Below are 5978 nucleotides of genomic sequence, written 5' to 3'. Positions count from 1 at the left end.
GGCCGGAATCGCGAAGATGAAAAACTCGGGCGGCGGAGGGGGCTGGCGGCGGAGGGGTAGCGCGTACGGGTGGGCGGGCTGGCGGGCGGCGTGCGGGTGTGGGGTGGGTGGCCGGTTAGGTTTAGATAAGGCCTGCTGGGCCTTTTTTTTAAGTCTTCCCCGAGTGCCCTGTCCTTGCACTTGGAAAAGGGCCTCTTCCCCGAGTGTCAGGGAAGGCACTCGGGGAAGAAATTTTATTTTTTTGTTTTTTTTGCCTAATTTATTTGTAAGGCCTTCCCACATTATTTAAAACTCTCTGTTCAAATTTGGGACAATTTTGACTTTTTTGTTATATTTCGTTAGTTTTTTTCGTTTCGTTGGATTTTTTTGCATACTTCGAATTTGAACTGTAGGTGCATGAAATAATAGAATTTGGTGATTCAAAAAATTATATTAATGATATTTGGTGTATGTTGAGGCCTTATTCAGGAACTCGCATGAAATGTCGAGCATCTTGTTGATGTAACATGACGAACAACTTGCGGGAAAAATGTATTTAAATTATATAAAATCCGAATGAAGTCCGAAAATCATGAAACTTGTCTGGGCGTCGTGTTATCGCATGTAGAGGCTATAATAAAAAATTGAGAAGATTTTGAGCAAGTTGCGACGTCGGATGCCTAAAACCCACACATCTCCGCATGTGATTACCTATAGAGGCATGCGGAGATGTCTGGGTTTTAGGCATCTGACGTCGCAACTTGCTCGAAACCTTCTCGATTTTTTTATCATAGCCTCTACATGCGATAACAAGACGCCCAGACAAGTTTCGTGATTTTCGGACTTCGTTCGGGTTTTATATAATTTAAAAACACTTTTCCCGCAAGTTATTCGTCATGTTGCGTCAACAAGATGCTCGACATTTCATGCGAGTTCTTGGATAAGGCCTCAACATACACCAAATATCATTAATATAATTTTTTGAATCACCAAATTCCATTATTTCATGCACCTGCAGTTCAAATTCGAAGTATGCAAAAAAAATTCAACGAAACGAAAAAAACTAACGAAATATAACAAAAAAAGTCAAAATTGTCCTAAATTTGAACATGGAGTTTTAAATAATGTGGGAAGGCCTCACAAAAAAATGAGGCAAAAAAAAACAAAAAAAACAAAAATTCTTCCCCGAGTGCCTTCCCTAACACTCGGGGAAGAGGCCCTTTCCCGAGTGCCAGGACAGGGCACTCAGGGAAGGCTGCCTCTTCCCCGAGTGCCCTGTCCTGGCACTCGGGAAAAGGCCTCTTCCCCGAGTGTTAGGGAAGGCACTCGGGGAAGAATTTTTATTTTTAAAGTTTTAACGGTGTGGGCGGGGTGGACCGTCAAGTAACATGTTTCTTTGCCGAGTGCCGATCTTCCCCGAGTGTTGCACTCGGGGAAGAGGGCCTTTGCCGAGTGCTGCTCTTTACCGAGTGCCATGATCTCTGCGGCACTCGGGAAAGCCTCTATTCCCCGAGTGCAATTCTTCCCCGAGTGCAACACTCGGGAAAGATTCTCTTTCCCGAGTGCCCGATTTTTGGCACTCGGGGAAGCCAGCGACACTCGGGGAATTTTACCTCTCCCGTAGTGCTGGAAACATTTTTGGTACTCGGCAGAACCGCAGAATTCAGTAAGTCCAAGCTATAATAAAGAGCATAGTTTTGTAAAAAAATTGACCTCCTTCCTATACATAAATGTATGATCCTTTAACTTTTGGACACCGAAACGATCTCCAAGATGCAACCTTGATCGCTAGTTTTTGTGTGAAAATGATTATAAAAATTACGATAGTAAACAAATCCAATGGAGTTATATCGGTATGAATACATTTACACAAAGAGATACGTCATAGATCGGTATGACATGCGATGGTGCAATGTCATAGATGGTGCAATGCTCGTGTGTTTATCAGTTATTTCACTCTACCGAAAGTCACGTCGGTGTCCCGTGGCTGATGACGTGCCTGTAACACAGACTGAAAATGAACTTGACTTGGGATGGCACCACGATGCATTGCTGCTAGCAGTGCGTCTCAACCTGCCATTTTTCGTAGAATCGTAGTGGATGCGAAGTCGGCGTCATACAGTGGTGAGCTCACAATGGGACACTAGTACATTAAAAACCAAGAGATAAGGTACGTAGTTTGGCAGTTGAGGACGTTGGGAAAAGTCAGCATATGATCTACTAGCTAGTTGCCTAGTGGCCACGGCGGAGTCAGCGAGGTCCTAGGTGTCTACACGCATCAGCAGGCGAGTAAGATGGCATACAGATCGGACGCCTTTTAGACCAGACCGACCGATGCGAAGTGCGCGGCGAACGGTTTTCAGTTGGTTGGCTGCGCCGCGCGTTGGCTGCAGCAGATGGCCGACAAATTCCTTGCTTTGGCCATTCTTAAAAGCCTCCCCCGGCAGCCACAACTTGGCGCCCCACGCGCGCGCCGACCCACTGTTCCATCGATCGATCGATCCAGTACGCACTAGGTCGGCAGAGCAAAAGCAAAAGATTCTTGCGCCATTTCTTTATCTCTCTCTCCAGTTCGTGCCTCGGCCGGCTACTTGACGTTTTCGATAGTTAAACTGACTGCAGATCTGTTGCATCAGAGGCGATAATAATGGTAGCTTCCTAGGGTGGTTAACGAGCCGGCTATTGAGCTGAAAGGGGGCCTCGTTTAATAATTCATTTAAAAACTGAAAGGAACCGAGCATTTCCTGGTAAAAAGAAGCATAACTTCCGCCCTCCGCACTAATAGGTTGTTTGGTTTGCTGGATCACGTTGCCCGAGTCAGGTTGGCTTCGAATGAGGTGTTCCTTTGTTTTTTCAATGGACGAGTTGATTCACAAAATTAAACGCCAACCGCAACTACAAAGAACCGCTTGGTGCCGGACGATTCAGCTCCACGCCTCAATCCGAATGTGCTAGCAGGTCGGATGGCTCCGGAGTCGCTTTGTAATGCAATCCAAACACGCAACAACTAAATGAACACAAAAGTTTATGACAAAGAGATAAAATAAAATAAAAGCAACATAAAGTAGTCATAGATTGATTTAGGGCCTGTTTGGTTACTACACCTCCTTCTAAAATTTCTATCACATCGAATATTTAGACACATGTATGGAGTATTAAATATAGATTAATTATAAAACTAATTGCATAACTTGCGACTAATTTACGAGACGAATCTTTTAAGCCTAATTAGTCCATGATTTGACAACGTGGTACTACAGTAAACATGTGATAATGACAGATTAATTAGGGTTAAAAAAATCGTCTCGGAAATTAGCCTTCATCTATGTAATTGATTTTGTAATTAATCTATATTTAATGCTCCTTATTAGCATCTAAACATTCGATGTGATATAAATTTTAGGAGCGACTCAAGAACCAAACACCCCCTTAGTTTGATTAGACTATCTCCAATTTACCATCGTACTTTGTACTTTATACTTAATAGCAAATATGCATATACGTCGTTACTAGATGTATAACAAATCATAAATACTTACACCCAGGCGTTCGATCGTCTGGACACCGCCGTTCGCGGGCCAATACCAGCCCAACGGCCTAATATCGTATCCTCTCGTCCTCTCCAAAAGCCTCTCGTCCACTCGTCCTCTCCAGAAGACTGTCCACCGCAGCGCCGCGACCGTGCTCCACCACGCCACCTCGGCGTTCTTCACGACGCCCGGCAGCGCTGGCCGGCATCTCCATCGCGTCCCAGCGCGGCTGCCTGTCTTCCTCCCTCTCCATGGTGCCTCCTATTTGCCGCGGCCACCTGCCTTTCTCTCTCCACCGCGTCTCTCGCCCACCGCGACCTTCTCCAGCGCGATGTCCGCCTTATCCCGCCGCGACCTTCTCCACCGGACATTCGGATCTATCGTGGCCTTCTCCACCAGAGCGGCGAGCTCTACACCGGTGAACTCCACACACCGACGAGCCTCCATTCCAAGCATCAAGGAGATCTTGCGCTAAAAGGGCATGTTGCAAATATATGTTTCAGAAGTTCTAGAGTTATGTTGCAAGTGTTTCGTATTGGTGTCGTAAAAGTAGATCAAGATGTTGCGGATATTGCAATTAATGGCTATACTATTATGTTTTAAGTGTATGTTCCAAATGTTTCATCTGTATCAGACGTATGTTGCAAGCATTTTTATCTGGATATTGCAAAAGTAGATCTGGATGTTGCATATACATGCATGTTTGCAAGCGTGTTTTTTCAAGTATTTCAGGTATTTCATACGTTTGTTGCAGGTGTTTCAACTAGATATTGCATATGTTTGCAAATGTTTTCAAGTGTTTTGCAAATGTTTTTGCAAGTGTTTCAGACGTCTGTTTCAAATATTTCATTTGTCTTCTTCTGTATATTGTAACTGTTGCATCTGGATTTTTCAAAAGTAGATAGGGGGTTGCACATGAGATGCGCTTTGGGAAGCGGCCGACGGCACGGGCGACTTCTGGGGCGGCGCGCGCCCGTTATTGCGCCGCTCGCTCGCAAGCCCGACGCACTGGGGTGCTTGCTCGCTCGCGAAATGGGTACCGTCCGATGCTAGCGTCTCAGATCGGAGTCCAGACACTAACTAATTATGTAGTCACATATATGACTTGTAGAGATTTATTCAACAACCATGATATGTGTTCCAATTCATTTTGGAATCAAACTATGTACCATCATGTCTTAACACATATTGCCCTAACTCGTACGAGTATCCATACGAGGCTTGGCAATTTATCTACTAATTCTTATTGGATCGGACTCCGCACCCAAGTTCCAGCGCAATAGAAAGTCCTGGTCATAGACAGACGCGAGATATTAATTGTGAGAAGTTAAATACGATGGACTGAAGAATCTTTTTTTTCTTTTAATATTATACTCCATCCGTTCTAAATTAGAAGTCGCTTTGATTTTTTTGATTTATCTATTTTGCTATGCATAGATAGAGTGGGGAATCTGTTCTTATCAAATCTTATCGGAAACACATTGAAAATGATCCATCTACAACTCCTAGCACCGGCATTCTGGATTCTAGCTACTAGATGCAAGTTTTAGTGGTCAATAGATAATATGTAACTAATAACTAAATAGAAAAAAAGGATATTTTAGACGAAGCAAAGTACATAGTACATGCAAAGACACCAAAATCTTCATTCGTTGAATCAGGAGTGCTGTTGGCTACAGCCACCCACAAAAACACACTCAACAAACCGCGGAAAGCCGACCTGACGACCTTCGGTTTATTCCACACTGTCCCGTGAGCCGAGAAACGTATCACTCGTCGCCTATACGGCGTTACGTCTTCCAACTAACGGCAGAAGCCACCCAAAACGGTCACATGACCACGAGATTCGCGGCCTGTTGCTTGTTGGTTTCAGCCAGCCCAAATCAGTCAACTAATAGTGTTTTTCTCTCACAATAAACCAGCACCAGCCAGTCCAAACCAGCTCAGAAACCAACCAGTGAACATGCCATCCATCAGTGATGCTGAGGGTCCGGACCTCCAGGGCTCAGCCTCTTGGACGCTGCAGCTACGCTCCCGTCTTCCCCAGCCTCGCCGTCACCTGGCACCGGCACCTGCAGCGTCGTCGTCGTCATTTCTTCATGAGCCTGCAGGCGGCCCATCGCCAAGGGCGGCACAGCCACGGCCACGGCCGCATCTACCTCGGTTCCCAGCAGCCGTGCCGCGTCGGCGCCGCCAGGAGCACACATGGACACAACGACCACCAGCAACAATGCGCTCATGAGGACAACGCTGCAGGTGAGGCACCTCGCCATTCGATCGGTGCTGGGAGCTGACAAGCTAGGTTCAAGAAAACTTGCTCAGGGTATACGTGGAACTGAAGCTACTGATTAAACCGTGTGCTTGTGCACGAGCGTGTGTGATGGTGGTGGGAGCAACACAGAGCTTGAGCCGCATTATATAGGCGCCATGGCCGCCGGGCCGTCAGGCCAAAAGCGATCGATCAACACG

Source organism: Miscanthus floridulus, unplaced genomic scaffold, assembly GCF_019320115.1.
Source record: "Miscanthus floridulus cultivar M001 unplaced genomic scaffold, ASM1932011v1 fs_266_8_9, whole genome shotgun sequence".
In the NCBI taxonomy this organism is placed as follows: domain Eukaryota; kingdom Viridiplantae; phylum Streptophyta; class Magnoliopsida; order Poales; family Poaceae; genus Miscanthus; species Miscanthus floridulus.
This window is presented reverse-complemented; position numbering follows the sequence as displayed.